This window comes from Grus americana, chromosome 4 (genome assembly GCF_028858705.1).
Source record: "Grus americana isolate bGruAme1 chromosome 4, bGruAme1.mat, whole genome shotgun sequence".
Classification (NCBI taxonomy): Eukaryota; Metazoa; Chordata; class Aves; order Gruiformes; family Gruidae; genus Grus; species Grus americana.
In genome coordinates this window covers 1,517,928-1,540,876 of record NC_072855.1, presented here as the reverse complement: position 1 = coordinate 1,540,876, position 22,949 = coordinate 1,517,928, and the positions used below count along the sequence as shown (strand labels likewise).

At 46.7% G+C, this 22,949-nt stretch overlaps 1 protein-coding gene across 5 annotated transcripts in view; it reads left to right on the top strand.

The window, feature by feature from the left end:
* The window catches only part of EXOC6B (exocyst complex component 6B), a 306,176-nt gene that overhangs the window by 237,125 nt on the left and 46,102 nt on the right, over positions 1 to 22,949 (top strand). The gene's annotated exons all lie outside the window — the stretch shown is intronic.

Here is a 22,949-nt window from a genome sequence, read left to right as displayed (position 1 = left end):
AGTTCTTGGTTGTTTTTTTAACTTGTTTTCATAGTTTGTGGTTAAATGTGGTTTCCCTGCCCTGCAAAGTCAAATTATCTGATGAGCAGTGTGAAAACAAGACGTTGGGTGAGCCTTGGAGCAAGTCCTGAGCCTGCTGAGAGAGGGACTGCCAGTGCCATGAGTGTTCAGTGGCATGGAGAGAGGCTTGTTAGATGTGAAACTGGTTTGGCTTATTTTCCCCCATTTGTTTTGCTGGTAGATGCAATACAAGTTGAAAATCATATTAGAGGGAGGATCAATTAAGTTAACCATCTCGGCAAGACGTCTCCACTTCACATGTACTTGCTTGTGTCTTTGAAGCACAGGTTTCTGTCGTAAGAGAAGTTGCAGACAGAGTAGCTGCTGTGTTAATCATTGAATGCAGTAAGGCAGAGATGAAAAGGTGACTCACGGGTTTCAGCTCATCTATTTCCTTGCCGGTTGCTCTTTTCCATCTCCAAATTGTTCTGTAGACTGCCATCCCCCTGACCCTACCTTGTCCGTCTTTCACCTCGCAGCTCGACTGGCTCTCCCAAAGGCCCGTCGCACTGCTCTGGCCAAGGACTGCAGCGTGGGGGATCTCTACGCTATCTTATTTGAGAAGCACTCTTGTATGGTTTAGTTTCTGGTCATCTTTGGTGTTTAATGCCCTTTGCAAGGAGACTTTTACCATAGAAAGACAACACTTAGATTTTACATCTCAATTTACCTTCTCTCCTTTTAACTGCATCCCTTTCCTCCTGTGTTTCCCCCGTATTCCGTCCTGGCCAATAGTGCTTGCTTTAATTATTTAGCCATTGCTACGTGGCCTGGGCCACATTCTCCTCTCCAGCTCAGCTATCCAAAGCCCTTCGCTGGCTCTCGAGCGCGGTCCTGCGTGCCCTGCCCGCTGCTGCCTCCCAAGCGGTGTCAAGCAAAATGTTGAATTCTATTAATCTTTCATTGCAAATGTCATCTTCTTGTGCACTAAGGAAACAAGAGGTGCGAAGACACATGTTCCAGTTGCAGCCTTAATTCTTAATTACCTGGCAATGATGAGTTTGAGCTAGTTTTATCATTACCCTTAAATATAGGGTTTTGCTGTTAAGATTGTATCTCTGGGCTGTTAATTACTTCTGTTGCTCCTCTCCGAGTTCCTTCCAGTGATTGGTATCTTTTGGACAATGCATCAACCATTATTAATCATGTTCATTACGGTAGTGCCTACAGGCCAACTAATAACTGCCCGTTTTGCTGGGTCTTGTACAAACACGAAGACCTGAAGAGTCTAAACAGATGGTGGAGACCAGAAAAGGCAGGCCAAATGTTTCTGACTTACAGCCGAGCACATTACTGCCAATTAAATGGTATTTTGTTCCCTAACAACTGTGAATGTAATAGATGCTTTTCTAGGCATCCAGAAGCCGTAGCCACATCAGCTTCCCAGAAGTGGAGATACTATCGCCTTCATCCTCTGTCCCACCTCTCTGCTTCCACAGACCCAAATTGTGCCGGTTTTTCTAAATGCCAAATTGCCTGGGGAAACCAATTTCAGAGCTGTAGTCTGGTGTTAATTTATGGTGGGCCTCAGTGGTGTCAGGGCCACTCCAGCATCATGCTGAGTTTCCTCTCAAAAGTTATCTGCACAGGGCAATACAATAATTTTATTAACACAAAAAAGACTTGTACATTATCTGTCTGTCTCAAGAAATAGTGCCGGGATTTATTTTTCTACATCCATATTTGGAATGGAATTACCTTTGAAAATCTTCGCTGCAATCACTTGGTGGAAAGTAACAGTTTGTGTAACATCGTAGATTTAGTAAGGCCCGTTTAAAACCTTAGGAAATTCATGTACTTGTAGTAGTCATCTACTCTTTGGAAGGTGGAGCTGGACATACCCTTCAGTTCAGGTTAGAAAGCTGCTGTGGTGAGAACACGGCACCCGTTTCACCTGTGAACAAGATGTGCCCGAGGCCCCAACAGCTGGTTTTCACATGAGCAGGTGGGACCTACTCCCATGTCACCCCTTATGCTTCAAATGCCCTTTTGATTTCTATTAGTCAAGGTAGGCGTCTCCATCCATCTGTCTCCTACCCCATGTCTCTCTAGGAACCTTGGAAGAGGTGAAAAAAATAGAAAGATAAGATGGAGAGAATGATTTAAAAATGCCATGAAACTAACAAAACCCCGCAGATGTTTAATGATGGGCCTTTTTTGCCTTATTTCCTGCTCTTACTATCACCAGATCCTTCTGCCTTGATATTAGCACCATAGACTTTAACTCCTGTTGGTAACATCAAAGGAAAACAAGGTGCTTTCTCTTTTCTGCAAACCATTTGGGCCTTGAGTAAAAGCTCTCTCAGAGCAGTTATGACATGTTTAAGAAGTAGCAAGAGATGGTTTGCAAGCTGTGTTGGAACCTCCTAAAGGTCAGGCTGGACTGCAATGCATGGGCATGCTCTTCCAGGCGTCCTGCACCTCTGATGGTGCTCAGCCTACCCAGAGTACTCATCGGGAACGGTGCTCCATCTTGGAGACCCATCATGGATGACAGATAGAGGTGTTTTTTCTCCACTCCGATGCATCTTTAGGCCAATGTCCGTGGAGATGTGCTCAGACATGGATTGTCAGGCAAGCATTGCCCAGGGAGCCATTCAGGAATCTCCCGGGCTGCAGCTAACCCTGTGCACCACCAAGGACATTCCAGGGTCTTGGCCAAACCACTGTGTTTCATGCTTGTTATGCTCAGGGTATGGGTTATTTTAGTGCCCCAAAACCAACAGTATTTGAAAAAGGCACATGAAGTAGTTTATTTATTTTTAAATCAGTGTTAACTGTCTGACTCACAAAGGATGCTTCAAAGTTTGCACTGAAAATCCAAGCTGCTGCTCACTGTGCTCTGCAGAAAGAGGATGGGGAGAGGGAAAGACACACAAAGGCATGAGCTCAGAGCGGATTTAGAGCTTTAACTCTGATTTTTCTTGCTTTGGTGGGTTTAAGCTAGTCTTAGTGTTACTTTAAACATAGCCTTTTGTAGTTCAATTATATTAAAATCACACCAATCCCTAGTCCATTCAGCTGCTTGGACTCAATCAGAATCCATCACTCTTGATCCAGGAAGGATGTATTGGCATGGTGAGGAATTAAAAGTGCCTGGATGCTCCCCAGAGCTCTCAAACAAACAAAAAAATCAAGAGTGCAAACATATTCTGTTAGCACTTCTCTTCCGCGGAGAGCGCTGCCTGGGTTTCTTTCGTTAGGGCATGGCAATGGAAATTGTGGAGTCTGTCGACACTTTACAGACTGGAACAATAAAAACAAACAAACAATGAAATCCTCTTTCACTGGGAGATTTCTGGGCTAGACAAAAGAAATAAAGGGAGGAAATGAGGAATTTGAAAGGGAGAAGTAGCCTTTTCTACCTCGTGGTTGGGTGTTAAATTCCTCAAGACGTCATGTAAACAGCGCACCGAGCTTGTTTAGATGTTGAAGTCAGAAGATGGTGGGGTGGGAGACGCTTGTTCTCACCTTAATCTGTGCTTTAGGCTGACCCTTGGGGGTTGCTCAGGATCAACTGGGCTTTTCGCGCTGTGGCCACCCCCGGTCCGAGGTTTGGTCCCACGCTCCCTGTGCCGCTGTGTCCATCTGCTGAAGTTAACACAGAAAGTACATTTTCCTTTCCAAGGCTGTGTGCTGAGAGTGATTCGGTTCAACATTATGCCATCACTTATTATTCCTTTCTCTTATTTTCATGTATATTTTATGGTAAAACAAGCAGTGCAGCCACTCAGGGGACTCCATGAAGAACCTCAGCAAAAGGAGACCAGAATGGGAACATGGTTTAGTTTGGTTTTATTCCTCTAAGACTCAACTGCAGACCCTGCCTCCTCCTGAGCACCCTCAGCTCTGGCTGCTCGAGGTCCGTCCACCCTGCAGCAGGTTGCTGTTACTTCAGGCGTCTGCCGCAGGGCACGAACGGTGGGAGCTGGCCCGTGCTGGTGGGAGGAGAGATCTCCTCCCCGCCGTGCCCTCTAATTGCAGGAGGCTGTGAGACAGTCATCCGACCGGGGAAACGGACACCGCTGGAGTTATAAGGCCCGGTTTCACCTTTAACCTGCTGATTGAGGCAGGATTGATGGGGAACAGAGAGAGCCAGAGGTGGTTGCCCTTCACCTCAACATCCCTGCCTGTGAAACCGAATCCGCTCCGGTGATCTGTGCGTGCTTGAGAGCTGTCAGTCTTGAGCTGGTGAGGAAGAGCCGTCCATAAAGAAGCCTTTATGGAGCTGCCTTTCATGACATCCTAGCTTCACCTTGTGCAATGTTGGGGGGGGGGGGGTCCCCCTACGTGCTGCTGTTGCTGCTGTGAAAGTGAAGACTCTCTCGGCTCAGCTGCTGGGTCTCCCTGGAAGGCATCAGCTGGACCTCAGTGGGTGGCAAAGTCAGTTTTGCAGAGCAGTCTTGTCTTTGAAGCTGTAAGGAAACATTATCCCGATCCATGCGTGCAATTCTCCTTGGGATCTCTTGAGTGCAGCCGGATCGCTGGGTTGTTGTTTCAGAGCAAGGAACCAGCTCTTGGAAAGCCTCTTGCGATATTTTGCTGGTCAAGCAACCAGCTTTCCAAAATAACACGCGCAAATCAAAAAGCCAACGGTGGCATGATGAACATCTGGGGAAAGTATGCAAGACAGGACCACTGGTGCTTTTATCCGCCAAGGTGACTTCAGTCACAATGCGGTGGTTTGAGAAGCCTTCGGTACCCCGTATCCTTCAGGAATGAGCTATTAATTGCCTCTTAGACAGAGCAGTCTATTGTCAGACTGTCCCATTGATTTTTTTTTTTCCCAGTTGATTTGAAGAGTACACATATTGACTTGCATTTATGTAGTTCTGTACACGTGGATTAAGAGGTTAATAAATGAGATAACGTTTGTGGGGAAAGGTAAGCAACTCTGATGTATAAGAGCCCTACGAAGGAGAGAAGGTGGAGGAGAGGGAACGTGACCTCTTCGTACTTCAAGCAGAAGCAGTGGAGAGCGGGTGCAGGAATAGCAACAGTGCTGGAGCTTTGGAAGAAACCAGCAGAGGGGAGATGTATCCTCCAAATAAGTGGAGAGTTGGGATCTCAGGATTGTGTTTTAAGCTGAGTTTAATATTATATTTCAGCCAACAGTTCTTTCACAAAGCTCGGTTGCTTGAGGTTAACGTACTGCGCATCTCGCACAAAAGCATCAGTCCTTCGCAGTTGTCATTTTTATTGATGAATTGACAGCAAGGTGGCACTATATAGCAAGGAACATTACAGTATGATTTATTTCAACTTTTCTATTAGTTCCCCATCCCATGATAAAAATAGTAATTTGTATTCTATAGGTTCTGTTGATACCGGGGCACGTGTTGTTGCTGTTAGATGTATAAAAGGGTTATTTTCTAGATCGGTTCTATTAGGAGAGTTTACGGATTGATCTGGTGACGGTGGGAAGGTTTGTGCTCTTGCTCTAAATCGGTGCTTCAGTGTTTAAGTGCAGTTTTCCTCTAGAACAGGAGGAGAGTGGTACAGGTGTCTAAATGTGGATGTCTACTGCTGTCATAGAAGCCCAGAGGTCTCCTAGATGTCCACAAGAGATAGGTAGATAGGACACAGGCATTCAAGAGACTTGTGCCTTGCTGGAGTAGGAGCTGATGCATGCCCTTAGGTACCTAAAGTGGCACCAGATACCTCTGTTTTGGACTTGAACTGCTTAGTGTGATGGATGGTTGGTTTATTAGATGTATGTCGACATCTGTTGTAGTGACAAAATTGAGCTTTGAGGTAACAGCTCTGCCACTAGTAGAAGTAATGGAAGATGAGGTGGGTTTTGTTCTAGCCCGTGGCTGGTCGTGTTCCAGGTGTACATGCTAATGCAGTTTCAGTTTCGATCCTTAAATGTACCTGTGCAATTTCAGGGAGGCAGGACTTGGGAACACGGTCTCCAAAAAGTAGTTCTTTTGGAGGACAAGAGGAAACAGCCTCAAGTTGTGCCAGGGGAGGTTTAGATTGGATATCAGGGAAAATTTCTTCTCCAAAAGGGTTGTCAGTCCCTGGAACAGGCTGCCCAGGGAAGTGGTGGAGTCCCCATCCCTGGAGGGATTTAAAAGACGTGTAGATGTGGTGCTCAGGGACATGGCTTAGTGGTGGGCTTGGCAGTGCTGGGTTAATGGTTGGACAGTGTTAGGTTTAGGGTTGGACTCGATGAGCTTAAAGGTCTTTTCCAACCTAACCGATTCTATGATTCTTCACGCCCAGTGTTAAACTGAACAAACCAGAAGTGTCCTCGATTGACTTTCTAGCTTTCAGGTTGACTTTGTGTTCCTGCCCGTTGGTAAAACGAACACTTAATCCTAGAAATGTAACAAACTTCACCAAAGCATCAGAGATTTAACAAGCATTAGAAATCCAGCGTGCAATTTTGACTAAATATTAGAATAAGAACCCTTATTATTGCCTATTTTTATACATAACCAAAAGAGCAATGTGTGACTTCCAGGGTGGTATGTGAGAGCAGCAGAGTGCTAAGAGGGCTCTGTGTGCTATGATACATAGGGAGGAAGACAGCAATTAGGCTAATGCTCTTTAATTGATAAAGATTGAGGTGGTCTGACCGCTGGCGCAGAGGAGTGGCAGTTTTCTGCTCTGGGGCCTGTTGGAGGATCTGGCTGAAGGTGAAACCAGTCTAACAACACACAGATTTTGCACCTGGACCTAAGAGTAGGTATGAAGAGTGAACAAAGTGAGGACAGGTTCCTTCTGGACCAGGAGGACCTCCTGAACTTTCAGGACTGTCCAGGCAATGCAGAGGAGAGTAAATGAGGGTGAGAGGAACGGTACATCTCTGTGTGTGGCAATGGAAGTGGCCCACCAAGGAGTTTCTGCTTTGCAGGAGAGTGTGTTGATTGTGCTCTGTAACGGTTCACGGTGCATCACGTGTTGCTCGCAGTAACGCCTGAGATGAGGTGAAACCGAGTGGCTGAACTCCACTTTGCAGGCTTGACCCTTCCTCCAGTGAGAGGGGTTGATGTATCTCCAAGAGTACTGAGGTTCCAGCTGAGATGAGCTGTCCTCTGGAAATGGTTGTGGCATCCCTATGGCTTCTGACGGGTCCAAGCAGAAAACATGCATCTCACTTGGCTCAGTTGAGGTTAAGCAATGGAAAATCCATGAAGTCTTCTCCACCACCTCCCACTCCCTTTGAATTGCTACCGGCAAGATGTGAGTGCCTTTCAGACCACGTATCTACAAAGCCCTCTGCAGGAGGCCCTTCCAGTGCACACAGAGAGGGTGACCGATGCCCCTCTTGTAAAAAACCCATTTATTTTGTGATGGTTTTGAACCTCTGACTCTTCCGCACCAAAAAGCAGAACTGTCTGGCTGCTTCCTGCAGGGGTGAGGAGTGGGGTGGTTTCCACCGAGGACTGCGTCTTCCTGCACTTGCAGACAGGTCAACCCCAAAAGTGGCGGAAGAGAGGTGGGGGAAGGGAGGCGTATAACTCCAGACAGTGTTTATTATATTTAGCTGTAATCTGTTCATTTAGCGCCTGTTATTACTGGATGCTTTAACGCGTTCTTGGGCACCGTGTCTGCATCGGTGGGGCTGGTTGGAGATGCCAGACAGGTTTCTGCGGCAGAGACCCATCACCAGCTTACGGGTGATTTTTCACATGGTTCTCTCGGATAATCCCTCACTCTTTCTAACAAATCTAGCAAACCACACGAAGTGCAGCATTTATTCAGGTCATGTGCTCATGCATATTAATCTCTCCAGCCGGCTTCTCCTTCATTCATTTAAATTCTCCTTCTCTATCGGGCCCCGCCGAAGGCAGTTCCCTGGGGGATGGATTTTCGTGCAACAGCGAGCTGGCGTCAAGTCTCGCGGATCGATACCGTGCATGCTTTCAGCGTTTAAATTACCACCATGGTCTGTTGGTCTTGGCTTAGGCAAAAGAATCCCGGTGATGAAATGACACTCGATCTGGAGTTTGCCAGATAGTGTAAACAAGCGCATTAGTTGGACCGGATAGGCATGATAATTGCAGAGCGAGGCTGTTGCTTGAATGGATCCATTAAAGTCGGCTTCAGGGAGCCGCATCATCCTTTTAGATTGCTGCAAAGAAAGGACCGAAAAAATAGCCGTGGCTGGAAGGTCTTGCTGCAGAACACGAAGCACCAAATCTGTTCTTAACTCTTTGTTGCTGAGCTTGTGCCGCTCGCTCGGCGCGATTCGGGGTGTTAGATCACTCGGGGATCCTCTTTTTTTGTGCGTCGTGTCGTAGGAGAGGTGTAGTTAAATGGGGTTACGTAGCTGTCGCTGTTGAGCAACCAGACGCTGCAGAAAGCGGGTAGAGTTTTATGTCCTCCTGTTCCAGGGCTCGAGTCCCTCATTGATCCCATCAGAGAGGAGCAGCATCCACCTTTTTCCTTCTCCAAAGCGGTTTTGACTGTCTGCAGAGGGCGGGGGTGAACTTTTTACCTGCTTTAAGAATTTTTGTGCTTTGGAGCCAAGCGAGTACCAGAAATGCTGCAATTTGGAGGGGAGGTCCCTGGGAAAAGCAGCGCACGGCATGAATCTGGAAAGGTCTGACAGAGGAGCGATGGGGAGATCCTGGTGTTTGCTCCCCGATATCCACTCACGGTGCTTGAGAAACAGCTCTGTCATGGGAAAGAAGGTTTTCAGGAGACGTTGGAGTTATTTTGCCTGAAGTTTGAAAATTCAGCTGTAAGAATATATCCACAATGTTAAGAGCTGTGGACCAGCTCTGCCATACAAAAAAATAAATAAATACTGCAATACTAGATGTTAGCTGGCCCGACTTTGTTGACCCAACTTGTGCTTACTGGGCAATCTGCTGGGATGGCGACGGTTGGATTCTGTGCGTCACCAAGAGCCTTCATCTTGCTTGAGTTCGTTAAATAGGCTAAATTAGCTCTGTGACTCAGTTCTTGTCTTTTTTGATTAATCGCTCAGCCGTGGTGGTTGGCCAGTCAAAGTTTGGGCCGTGGCTTGGTTTGATCAGACGTAGAGGTTGCAGAGCTTTCGTTTCTGGTGTGTAGTTGCGAGTTTCGTGTCTCGAGGGGATGAGACCTCTTGTGATTGTTTAATTTCTGTGATTTTGGGGGGTTTGGGGGGGTTTTTTGTAGCTTCCCATGAAGTGTCTGCTTCTGTCTCCCCTGGTGCGTGCTGGGCTGGGTGAGGCTGGGAGTTCCTGGCTTTGGAAATTCAGGTTGTCCTGGGTGTATGCATGTGTCTTTGCATTTTTATTTAAAGAGTGCATGTGTTTTGAGCATGGGCTGGAGCACCCTGACATGCTGAAAATCATTTAAAAAAAAAAAAAAAAAAAAAGTCTGGCTTTTGTATTACGTGGTGTCAACCAGACAGACAGAGAAGGAGCAGTAGGTGTGTACCACATTTGGCATCTCCCCATCCTCCTGTTCACAGCAGTCCCATCTGCCCAAGTGGAAGAGTAAATACTCCTCCGATCTAATCACGTTAAATGTTCCAGAGCGTAATACCTTAATTTGATTGCTGACATGAGGGCTGATGGGGAAACGATGTGGTAATCAGGAATGACAGCGATGGTAGATAGGAATCTTTTGTTTCAAAGATTAAGCGAACCTGAGTAGATAGTCTTGTCGGGTGTGCCCGGTAACCAGAAATAGTCCTCACACCCTGACTCAGAGCACAAAGCCACTCGGGAGAGTTGAGTCTTTCTGCAAATGGCCTGACTTGTTCTCATCTAAACCTGCTATTGGCCTCTGGAAGATCCAGCCCAAGGTCAGAGGCATCTGTGGTTGGGCTCCATGATCTTAAAGGTCTTTTCCAACCTAAATGATTCTCTGATTTTATGATTCTATGTAGTATTAAGTTGTTGTGAGTACACTATAAAGAAAAAAACCCCACCGAGAAAATATAATGCATCTTTTCTTCTTTTTTTGTGGCAACGTGGATCCAAAGTGTACCAAGCCGGTTATTGCTCTGCTCCTCGTAATGTTTAAAATCTGGAGGGGGGGAGGGAATCCTCCCTGGAATGCACACCCTATGCAGAATTGCTTTTCAGAAGTGTTTGAAAACAATCGCTTCTGCAGGAGTAGGAGCTAATTTGAACAGCCAGTTCTGTCCTTGAGACGTACATTCCAGGATGCCAGAGGAAAATAGCAGGCTGGAATTTGCTTCATGTTTGAGGTTAGTTTGAAAGGAGTCCGGCGCTTTTATTGAGGGTGGTTTTATATAGCAGCTCTCAGTGGAAACAGTTTGTCTTTTATATTTTTAGGTTAAGGGATTTCTTTAAGGTCAACCTGAGTTCACAGAATTTTCTCTTCTGCCTTGATGGAGGTAGGCATTATTATTGGAAGTGACTTGGGTCCAAACTTGCCGTATAACTTCTTGGGCACGTTATTCTGTACGGCTGTGGAAGCAGGTTGATGAAATGAATGTGCACGTGCCATTTCCCAGTTTGTGGAAAAATGCTGCTTCCATTTTATCCCCTCGAACGGGTGGAAGTTTTCCGTGAGCATCACCCGGCGTCCCAGACACTCGTTGCCTTGAAGAGGAGCATTGCTCACGGGCTTAGCTGCAGACTCTATAATTTAGGGGATTTAAATATCCCTCTGCCTTCTCGTCACTTGCAGCTTTCTCTGAAGGCAGAGGAAGCCTCCAGCACAAATTTTTCTCCAGTGGTGTATTTTTCCTATAGATTATCCTTTAATATACATGACGAGAATATTCTGCTCTCATAAAGAGATCATACAGCTTGTGTGGGGCTGTATGGATAAATACATATGAAGTTACAAAGTTTTCCAAGAGGAAAAGGTGATGTAATGGACTGTGGAAATAATATTTTTTTTTTTTCATTCTTTCTCTCATCCGATCACACGTACGATATAAATAGTGGAAAAAGGCACAAACCCATTGAAATGTAAACCACTCCAGTACCGCTCCCCCATCGCTGCATGCTGGGGTCAGGCAGCAAGCAGCATCCATCGGTGGTTTCCAGCACATTAGCAGCTACGTGTGGAGCCATCTGTCATGGCTTGGAGGTGTCGAACCGATTCAGCAGTCCATGAGGTAAGGCCAGAAGAAAAAAATAGCCTAGAAAATCAGCATGTAGATGGGAGAAGGGGAGACTGAAGAGCTGGAGGAAGCACGGTCTGTGCAATGCTGTAATTTACTGAGTCATTTGCCATCGCACCCCGTCGTGGGGTCAGGGCCGTTCATTTACCGCCTCTGCAAGGGGATTTGGAGTTGTCCCCAGTAGGTTAAGGCATGGGCAACTGCAGCACCAGTGCCACGATGAGTGGCACCTGTCCCCTCCAACACCACCCTCAGACATGTCCCAGCACCATGCTTGGGAGGTACCATCCTGGTGGACACATCTCAGCTTGGATTAAGTTCAAATGAGAGCTCCAGACAATGGTGTTCGCTGTTTTCAGTGCTCAGATTGAGTTTTAAATGGTTTGTTCTAACAAAATTGTTCACCAGAAGGATGACTTGAAGGAAAAAAACACCTGCTTTGGTGCATCTGCAAAGCGGTCTGCTCCATGGGAACTTGGATCCTCCATGGACCCTCTAGAGGTGTTTGTAGAAAGAGTTTCTGAGCCTGAGCTGTTAGCCATCCATGGCCACCTACAGAACAGCAGGGCTTCGCTGGTTTGCTTCTCCCAGCACCCTTATTCTGGTCAGTGTGCAGGATCTGACCTTTATCTTTCTGCCTTTTGATCCCCTGTTGGAAGTTGGGCATTTCCTTGGTGATGGTGGGTACGGCTGGCCAAGCAGCTACATGCACCATATGCGGGACATTATTTTTAGGGCAGTTGAAGCTCTGTCTTCATCTTCTTGCCTTGTTATTAAACACTTTTTAAACCAGTCCAACTCTGGATAATGCCAGCTTTTTGTTTCTGTTTGGTGTTTGCATTGTCTTAATGGATTTCTTCTCTTCTGGTGTGTTCAAAGACCAACTTCTGTATCTTCATAGGCTGCATCGCCACAGTGACTGTAGAAGTAGCGACGTGAACTAGGAATGTTTTGGTTTAATTTTCTCATTTCTCCTCCTCAGCCTGTCTGTTTGTGTCTCTGCTCTTATGCTTCGCTTAACGCTTTGCTGCATTCAAGCACCCAAGAGTTTGCTTGAAGGGAAACCTCGTGCTTTGCAGTTACACCGAGATTTGAGACGTACCTGTCTGACTCAAGTTATCGACTGACGCTCTATTGATTGGCTTTATTTCTAAATGGGCGTCGCAGAGATGTGGTACCCACCAATTTACTGTACAAGCTGTGTTTTGTTTCAAACACGAGAGTTCGGTCAGGGAATACCTTTCTGTGCATCTGGAAACTGCGAAGCAAGTCCCAACGGGTGTAAAACGCGTGGGCATGATGTCGGTTATTGCTTTCTCTGAAGCAGCCTGGTCTGTAAGCGACTTGCAGACCTGATTCCCAAGCAAGATGCAGACAAGGAATGGGAAGGACATTCCCGCACGGGTTTTGTTTCTTGACACCTCAGTTCAGGTGAAGAGCAGAGGAAACTTTGATTTCTCCTGCCCCATGGGGTGTGAGGATTCCCACCCAGAGCACGGGGCTCAGGGCGACGGGACGTTCACGTTCCAGGTCTGAACGGAGCAGCGCAGTGAGTTAATGCAGAAGTTGAGTTTTGAATTAAAGCTTTGGGGTTGCTGGTATCCCATTAAAGGCCGATTTGAAGGACGCACGCAAAGTGTCTGCACCACTGTTCTGGAAGGCAAAACTGTTTAGATACAGCGCCAAGGTTAGAAAGCTCTTTTTTATTTTTATATTGGATCTGTGTGCAGAGTTTACATACTTTGGTGTGGTTTTCCCTTGAATGAGTACTTTAATGCTCTTTTAATCAGAATCTCAGACCTCGTCCAGTGATGGAAGGTGCACGAGACCCCCAGCAAGGGCATCACAACCCCAAGCCAGAGCAGCACGTTCCCTTGTAGCTGTTTTCTGTGGAACGGATGGAAATGCATGTTTCTTCAGAAATTTATTCAGAAATGCATTTCTGAAGGTTTTCTCACCTTCAGTGTCCTGGGGGAGCCTGGGTGTGGTGACAGCAAGCAAGACTGATGATAGACTCCAAGTCTTTCCTTAAAGATGGAGAGCTTGAGTAGACCACCAAGTTGGATGTTTTTCAAATGAAGCCAGTGGCAAATTTGCTGAAGTCTTGGGTGGGATCTGGCCCTTACACAGTAACTAAATTCTTGGTGACTTCTCACAGCTACGTTTAGCTACAGTTAATGGGAAAGTTGGACCAGTTGGGAGCACTGGTATATTCTCCTCGTTCTTGGCAGCCTCTGATACCTTATTGCAGGCAGGCATATATCTGTCTATATACATATTTGTTGTTGGTTTTTTTATCGTTTTCTTCCCCATACAGATCTCCTTTCCTTACTCTGTCCTTCTCATACCCATCTTGTTCCCTCCCATTTGTATTCTTTGGTGTTTCCTGAAAAGCACTAAGGAAACGGATTCAGACATTCAATGAGCTGTTTTAAAGTAGGATATCTAAAATAATTCTGATTTATTTGGGGAAAAAAATAAATAATTCCAGAGCATGACTATGTAACGCAGAAGAATATTGGGAAGAGACCCCTGGGCATCACTGCCCCAATCTCCTGTCCGGAGAAGGGCTCAGGCCAGAGGTAGGCCAGGTTGCTCAGGACCTTGTCCAGAGACTTCCCAACCTCTTTGGACCTCTTTCCACCTCTCTTTGGGAAATACTTGCTTTTTTCCTTGTATGCCATTGTGATTTCTCTTGTTGCAACCTGTGCCTCTTGTCCTTTTGCTGGTTGCCTTGAGAAGGCTCTGGTTCTTTTTCCTCTGCCTTTTCAGTTGGTAGGTGCCAAAAATCTTGACCTCATAACCCTCAGCTTTTAATTTGGAACCAGTGTAGTCGTGAAGGTATAAATGCATTTTTTATTTTTTTTTTTTTCCCTTAAATGAAACTAGTGTAAAGCTGAAAGAATTAGAGAGTTAGTTTTTGGGAGGAAGCCATCCTCCCATATGTCACAGAAGAATGGGATTCATCTGCTCTTCACTTTATGGGCCATTTTGAGGGTTATCCTTGGCTTTAATTTGAAAGATTTGGGAAAACATTGCAGTGCTGATGGCTGGCCAACCTTGTCCTTCTTGGGCTGAGTACTGCTGTGTTTCAGGACCAACCTCCACCTGGTTTGTAGGTCCAAAAACCTTGAAAAGCAAATTATCAGTGTTTCTGATAATCACTTCTTTAAAGCAGAGACTGCCCATCTCCCGGCATGCCATCGCTCCTCTTCCTCGGAGGTTCCCGAAACTCTGAACTCGGCCCCAGCAGCCCCGCTGGGATGGAAACTGAATGACGGCACAGGAAAGTCCCGCCATTTGAGTCACAGGAGTCGTTCACATGAGCAAAGCGCTGGCCCAAAGGCTTTGCCAAAGCCACTAATAGGATCCAGGTTTCTCGGGTCGAGGACGGAGTCGGCGGGGACCGGCGTGGAGCGGTGCACTGGGGCTGCAGCTCCGCACCCTGCGCTGGCTATGGCGAGGTCTTGGCCAGAGTCGCCGTGCCTCAGTTTCCTCCTCTCCTCCATGAAAAGCTTTGATATATGTGGGTATTGAGAAAAAGCCAAGTAGTAATGGGGAAAAAATGAGGGGTTTTTTCCCTTTCCTCACAGGGAAACTGTCTTCTTGCAAACTCCTATGGGACCTGAAGCTCCTCTTTTAAAACATGCTTTAAAATTTAAGATGGAAGAGGGTCATTTTAGCTGTTTATGGTCAACAACCAAGTCAGCCTTGTACCAGAAGTGTGGTGGGTGGTTTGCAAAGAGTAGCAAAGACACGATTACTGCTCCTGTCAGCCTAACCTAAATGGAAAACACGCAGAGTGGCTGGAGCTGACAATGAGCTGAACCATCGAGCCCTGAGACTCAGCACAGATCTCATTAATGCCATCACTTTTATTTGGATTTTTATTCATATATTTTCCACTGTCTTTTCGAGCAGCGTTTTGTGCAAGTTATTGAAAGTGTTTGTGGCTAGCACTGTAACTAATGAGCTGGCTGCATCCAGCATTACTGAAACTTGTCAAAACACTCAAGGACAACCGACTCCTGCTCCCTCTTCGCAAAATTCCTGGGAGCTCTGTGCACGGATGTAACAGACTGTAGCAGCTATAATAACCTACAAATGAGATTTAGTTTTTAAAGTAGATTATGCTAAGAGGATTTTTTTTTTCCTTTGGTAAATGATAGGGTTGCAATTGGATCTTTTGATGAAATCAGCTATTTAGGGGAGTGGGGAAGCATTTGGAGACAGCAACCTGGCTCTTGCTCAGGAGCTTAAATCTGTCTTCCATCAATGAGGCTGGAAATCACCACGTGTGTGATGGCATTTAGTTTCTCGAGAACATTTGTCCGTGCAGTAGGAGCAGCTGCTGCCCGTAGAAAGGCTCCCATTGAGCTCAGAGCCCTGAGCTACCCCGCAGCGTGCTCTGGATCTGCTGCAGCCTGTCGTCCCTGGGAGTCGAGTCCTTGGAGCAGGACGAGCTGCACGGGGAGCTGGAGGTGCCGAGCACCCACCAGCCAGCAGCGCAAGGGGAAAAGCCGGATCTGGGAGGTCGGCAAGGCTCCCAGCATCCTTCCTCCGCCGCTCCTGTGCGCGGCTCGCTTAAAAACGAGATGTCGAGTTTCCGCACTCGCTGCCTGCCACCCTTTTGGCTTTAAAATAAAATGAGCGAACTCACAGTAGCGTGGTGTTTTTAAAAGTAAAGGGCAGCATAACCGGGCTGCCTTCCAGATGAATGAACAACCTTGGAAATTACATGTTGAAAACACATGAAAAATGGTTGGCGGGGTGGAGTATTTGTTTTGAAGATAACATATCCCACCCTGCGTCCTCTCGCTTTGCTCTGGGTTTTGCTCTCCTGTGGCTCTAGCAAAGAAGAGCTTTACTGTGCTTGCAAAATTTATATAATGCGCACATTCATCCTCCCATGGGCTAGAGCCTTTAACATGTCTCAGTCAGTTTTACAGTTGTTACAGTGACATAATCAAATTTGTCAAGACTGTATTAAATTAGGTTTTCCCATTGCCTTTCACCCTGTGAAGGTGCAAACAGTGTCTCTGCAAAGAGATGACATCGAGAGCCGTTTCTTTCTGGTAGAAATGGTTCTGAAGCTTAAATTTGCTTTGACGGTGTCTTAAAGAAGCCTGGTAACATATTAAAACCCAGCTCATTTACTCTCATCTTTAAAGTTACAAGCTTTTGCCTTAAAAGTAAATGAATAAAAGTAAGCTTGTGTCGTTCTTATGCTTTTAGCAGCCTTGATGCCCTTGTATTCCTCTGGCATCAACGCCCAGGGGGCTACAACCTGACTCATGAACGTGTTGCCAAAGGCATGGATGCTAACGTGAGCTGCAGGAGCTGCTTCGTGCACTTCTTTCCCAGGTAATTACTGAAAAAAGGGCTTAAAAAAGAAATGCAGCAGAAGCAGAGAATATGGCTTCGCTGTGTTGCATGGCAGTGGAGAAAGCTCTCGGTCTGCCGGTTGAGAGTCTTGGTGGTGCTCTGTCAACACCTCTTGGCTTGACCATGTCTCTAAGGGGGTTAAGTACGTACACCTTCGCGTAAGCCATCCAGTTATACAATCGAACGATGTTCCCAGGGGATCAAAGCTACGTATCATCAATTTTGTTTCAGCGAAGACGGTTTTACTTGACACCTAATCAAATGATATTTACTTGCTGCCGCTCCGACTCCGAACTGTCATCTCATAGTTGTGTGATTTTTCACGAGCGCGGTGCCAGTAGAGTTGAGGAGGCTGTGGTTTGGTTATAGCTTTAGGCTAAACTAAGCCAGATGTTACGGCCTTTATTTGAAGTCATTAGTTCTTCGCCAGTCGTTCCGCGCACATTCCTTTCATTGCTGGAGCACTTTGCTTTTCTGAGAATATCGCCTTCTGCAGGGAATCCTGGTCATTGTTAATAAATTACTTCTGAGCATTTCAGGAAAAATTAAGTAAAGATGTAATTTACAGAAAACAAACAACATGCTGGCTTCGTTCCCACAGTGGGTAAAGAGCCAGGAGACCCACAGCCACCCCAGAAGACACAGTAAGTCCAAAGAGCAGAAGAAATGTTGGAGGAACCTTCTTTGACCTTGTTTCCAAGAGTTTGTTCCAGGGGTAGTTGGAAGACGGAAGGAGGGGAATTTCCATAGATAGTTTTGGGAGTTGGGAGGCTCTAGTTTTGGCTTTGCCACTTGATCTTGATGATATTGAGCAACTTGTGTCCTTGACTTTTCCACAGCTGTCGAATGGGCGTATTTTACCTAATGCGGGACTTGAGGCTTTATTCAAGCTCATAAGTTGGTTTCTGGTTCTTAGAAGAAAAGGCAATAGAGAACTCCACAGCTACGTACGGTGATAGTAAAATACCATAATGAGGCCGGTCGATGCCAACCAGTAGATTTCAATTTCAAGGTAAACATAAAAATGTGAAGCAATGGGGTTTTTTTCTCCTGTGAGCAAAGAACTGCGAGCTTCAGCAGTGCTCCAAACCTGCAATAATTGCTTAAGAAAATTGCTTAACAAGCTCATTGTTTTCTTTCATAGGAGCTATGCTTCTGAGCTTGAAAATCCAAACCATGAAGTGCATTCATTGGTTCTTACTGTCATTATTATTATTATCATCATCATCATTATCATCATCTTATATTGCAGTTTGAGCTGTCTCTGAAAATAAAAGCTGTTGCCTGAGACGCTGCCCTCTTGGCCTCTGAATTTTGTGGGAAATGTAATGAGTTAAAAATTACTGCCTTTTCATATGCCTTCGGTTTGTCTTAGGGCTGCAATTCTCAGAAGTTAGTTTTAATTGTTGAATAAGCTCCATGACATTCATGATGAGTGACAATACAATTACAGCAGTGGAACTGCACCGCTGAGGAATTTGGCTGCAGAAGTTACCTGCGTTTCCCACAGCTGAAACCTTACCTCATTTAACTAGTATTTGGTTGTCTGGTTAAGGTTAAGCCAAGAATAAAAAGTTGAGCAACAGTTCTGGTTTCAGCAAAACGGGTGGGTGAAGCGAAGGCTGGAATTTGCAGCAGGTCGGTCGTTTCCTCCACAGGGTTCAGGACGTCCCTGTTTTGAATTCACTTTTCCGAATAAGCGGCACCCTACGACACCAGCGGCATGGTCCATAACCCTAGCCCGTGTCGCATGCGTCCGTGGTAGAACGGTTGTGTCGGTTCCTTCTTTTAAAATGGCCAAGATGATAGATTTTTTTTGCATGCAAAAGAAATATGTTCCCAGCGTTACAAAACATCTTTCTGGCTTTGTTATGCTCGGTCAAGACTGCAGCTGCTTGGTTGGTTGTAGGCTGAGTCGGTGGTGGAAGCGCTCCATCAAACAAGTTCAGAGTCAGGATTTACTCCCGTGCAGTAAAATCCTAAGGACCACTAAGCTGGGTTTAAGCACTGAAAAGATAAATGAGCCTTGTCCTCTGGCGAGATGAGAGTTCTTCCCAGTGATAAACTTTGCCTGGTAAGGTATGGAATTTGCAAAGTAATTAGGAGTATTTCTATCCCAGCTTTCATTCAGAAGTGTCTCAGATCATTAAAAGCACAAATTAAACTTCCAGACAGCCTTGCCTAAGAGGGAGGGGAAGCACTGTGCGGGTTGTACAGTCTAGGAGCTCAGATGGAGATGTGTTGTAGGGCAGCAGAGCTCCTCAATCTCAATTCCCACCACCCAGCTCTTGGTCCAGGCTGGCACGCTGCTCTTTGCGACCACAGTTTGCAAGTATAAATGGTTTTTGCATGCTAGATGTGGTGCAAATTAAGGTTTCTCTTCACCTGAAACGATGGCTAAAGCCACTCCTGAGTCCCAGGCTTCGAGCTTGGGTGTCCATCTGCAGCGTTTGCCCGACTCGGATGTTGGATGCGGCTTTAGGTCCTGGAGTCGAGGTGTGAGGCCGTGCTTTGCTGGCAGGCTGGAGCTGTAACCTGATGAATCTGAACAGGTAAAAAGTAACGCGATCCATCAGCAGCACAACTGGCAGCGCAGCCCGGCAAGTAGTGAATTTTTCATCAGGGGGCCCTTAGAGAGGAGGTGTACGTTACCGAGGGTGGTAGAGAGAAGAGAACTGTAGCCAGGCTTTCATCCGGAGGGATATTGCCTAACCAGCGAGGAATCCTTTCATCAATAAATTATGAGAAGAATGGGAGAGTTTCGAAAGATCAGCCTGTTAGCGTGTTCTCGTCCGACAAATTTAAGGAACGTTACATTTTGGCCTGGGATGCCTTGCAGGAATCGAGCGGCGATAGCGTGCAGCGGGGCAGACCGAGGAAGGTGAGCCCCCGTTGCGTGTGTTGGAGCTGGGATGGGCACCGAGCATCCATCAGCGGAGAGGAGAGGAGGCAAATGCGGTGTGACCGCTAAGCCCCGGTATTGAATAACAGGAGGAAAAACCAAGCAGGCGCCCTTTTGTTCCTCCACCTGGCTGCCATCCACGCCACGGATCCTCCCTTGGAAGGGTGGCTGCAGCGGAGCAGACATCTGGTCGGCTTTCTGACAGCTTCTGCTTGGCACCGGTGGGGATCTCCATCCCTTCCCATGTACAATGAGCCCCGGTCCCGCTGCTCCGAGGAACAGGCGCGGTTTTATCCATCCGGAGTGACCAAAACACGTTTTGAGAAGGCAGGGGTTTTAAATGCTCGTTTCAGCACGATTTTAAATACTCATGTCTTTAATTTATTGTAACCTCTCTTTGACTCAGGGCTCAATGAATAACAAAAGATACTTTTAGCGCCTTTACGGGAAGATGTCAGGGCTCTCTGCGGGTAGTGGAGGATATGTTGAGCAAGAGCCTCTGCTCCCTGGAGAGACCATCTCCTTGCCCGGGTGGTACCCAAGGAGAGGAGGTGGTGATTGCAGCGGAGCAAAGTGGCTCCTTGACTGCACCTACACATCCCCGTCCTTCGTTCCGCACTCTAACGATGGAGCCGTGCTCTCTCGCTTATGTAAGCTGGCACGCGAACAAGAACTAAGTTATAACAGAAAGCAAAAGAATTCGGGGCCGTGATCGAACTCCCGCGGTGTTTACGGGGTGGAAACTTACCCAGAAATGCAGTTTTCCAAATGCTTCTTACTGTCAAAGTTTTTTTGTTGCTGGCTTTTTACTAATTCGGAGTGAGCAGTTCTGCACCAGCAAAATGCCTGCTGATCCTGACAATTGGGCAAATTATTTTAATGTCAATGAAAAGGGCTGTTTCTGCAGGGTGATGAGCGGGGAGCAAACCAGAATTGGAATTTACAGTGTATTTTCTCCCATCCTGCCTTAATTTCCTCGCATTTACTACGTGAAAAGATTTCTCGAAGTCTAACCTCAAGCATGTTGTCTTCTAGCAGCTCGGAGCAACAGCATAGGAAGCCTTGGCTCTCGAAGCTGAGGGTGCCTTGCATTGTCCCCACACTGGATGCTAACTGGGAGTTTGTCCCCCTCAGGCCCCACCAACTACCTCTTTGTGAACTTCCAGAGCCGCCTCTTCTACAGCTGTGCATCATGTGCCCAGCAAAGTCTCTCCAGGGAGAGTTACTGCAGAGTAGCTGCTGGAGAAAATGTCCCAACAAAGCGAATTTCCCATGACCCACCTATCTGAAAGTCACAAATAGTGAGTTTTCATATGACCAAGTTGGCTTCCCTCAGGAGAGAGAAAATTTCAGATCTTTTCCTGCAGAATCTGCTCTCGCTTTGGATGTTGGCAAAGAATGGATGGCTTGGAAACTTGCTCATAAATTATGTTTTTTCCAAAGCAGTTAGCTCTTGGTGCGCAGCGAGTTGCTGAATTACAAGCTGGAGGAATCGGTGTTGTCAACTTGGAGTAGCTCAGGATCACCATGGAGGACAGGAGACGGGAGGAATTTAAGTTCTTCAGTGTTTCGACTGGCAGGTTTTGCCTTATTTTGAGCCTTGTCATTGCAATCCCAGTAATTGATGCTACAGGAATTAGTGATTAATATCCCAGTGTCCTTTCTTGCATGAGAAGGTAGATGCTTCTACCATACGTTAGCAGCTTTTAGTAATCTTTCAGTTAAATAAGGCTGGACTCCTCCAGCAAGAGTTTGTCTTTCAGAGGCATCCCAAATCTCCTGACAGCCCTGAATCAGAAAGTTCAGGTGGTAAAACCTTCAATATAAATAAATCCACTCTTTGCCCCTTCACCTTTGTCCTACGTTTCAAGTGAGAATATCCAAGTCCCTGCCACGGAGTGGTGCGTGGGAACGGGTCCCTTATGGACCGTCCATTGCATAAGGCGTTTTGGTATCAGGGCTCTGAATGATGGGATATGTGGCTTCGAGTGGTTCGGCCATCCAGTTTCTTATGAACATAGGCAAACGAGGCTCTTTCCGTGGCTTTGGACTGAACCACTGACTTGCTCTGCTGCCTTTGCCTTGGGAATGTCATTTAAATCTCCTTAGTCTACCCACCTCGAAAGATGATGAGAATCCTTCATGATGTGTAACAAAGTCCTCCTACAAGCTAGAGTAGACCAAATGAGTTTTATCCTGATGACGTGAAGGGTATAAAGCCATAATTGTTTTCCTCCATGTTGGAAAGGATCATCTCCTCCCGAGAAGCAGCTGATTTTCTGTCGTTGAAGGTTTCGTGGGGCCGAATTGATATGGGAGATGTTTGTAAGGGTCCTTGGGTGTTTAGCGTAACATATTGGCAAAACTTGAACCCGCGAGGTTTAGCAGCTGCGCAAGGATGTGAAGTCAAAGGCAACACCAACGGCACGTCTTTGGTCCTGTCCTTCCGGAGCAAGAGCTTAACAGGATCAGAAAACCCACGGACACGTTGGGGCGAAGGAAAAGAGGAAGCCAGAGATCCCTTATCGAAACAAATCCTGCCTCGAAGGTACTTCCAACTGTTAGGAGCAGAGCCAAGCTCGTCTTTGGAGCTTCGCTGCCAAATTCCCGCAAGGACTTATCTGATGAGCGAGGAAATGGAGCGGCCCCCAGTCCTCCCAGCGCGGTGGGGTGTCTCTGAGGGAAGGCTGGGCTCACACCTGCCTGGAGGAGAAGAGAAGCCAAAAATAGGAGCCAACATATTTTGGCCGAGGTGAAGTACGTATCCCCACCTCTGCAGAATAGCTGCGTCTCAGGCTCTGCCGTCAGCTGGCGTGCAAGGAGTCTGGTACTGCTCGCAAGCTGATTTTTTTTTTTTAAGCTTGGCTTATGGGTTCGCGTTTGGGAAGATCAAACGTCAGCCCAGAAGAGCCTTGCAGTGGCAATTCCTGGAGCATCCAAGGGTCCTGCTGGGGTTATTTCTGCACGGTGGGCTTCTCCCTGCAGAATCGCAAACCTCCTTTGTTCAGCAGTGAAAGCGTCGCTAAAATTGCTTAAATCAGACTGAAAGAGAAGGTGATATCCCAAGGTAGCATACGGTGATCTGCAAATGGAGTAGCAGCCTCTGAACGGTGCGTTGCTTCCCAGTCTCACCAGTACCGCGGTGTCCCTATCAGGTAGCATGTCCTGAAAATGGGCAGAGTTAAGGGAGAGTTAGCATCGTTTGTGGCAGTACGGTTATTTTCTCAGTTTTCTGGTGGGGAGAAGAGCAAGGATGATGCGAGAACCTAGAGAAATTGGGTTGGAAAATAACTCTCCAAGTTGGGGAGGACCTCCAGAAACACACCCCCACCTGCCCCAAAAGCCCCGAGCCCACAAGCAGCTCTGCCCAACAAACACACAAAAAGCTTAGGAGATTTCTTTTATTTCACTGTATTTCCTGAGATGACCCACGTCACCATGACTCTGGGTTACGGCTCACGTGCCCAAGGCAGGGCTATGGGCGCAGGGCGAGCCGTGGGCTGGAAGTGACGGCGAGCATCTTGAGACAGGAGTTTCTGACCTCAGCCGTGAAGA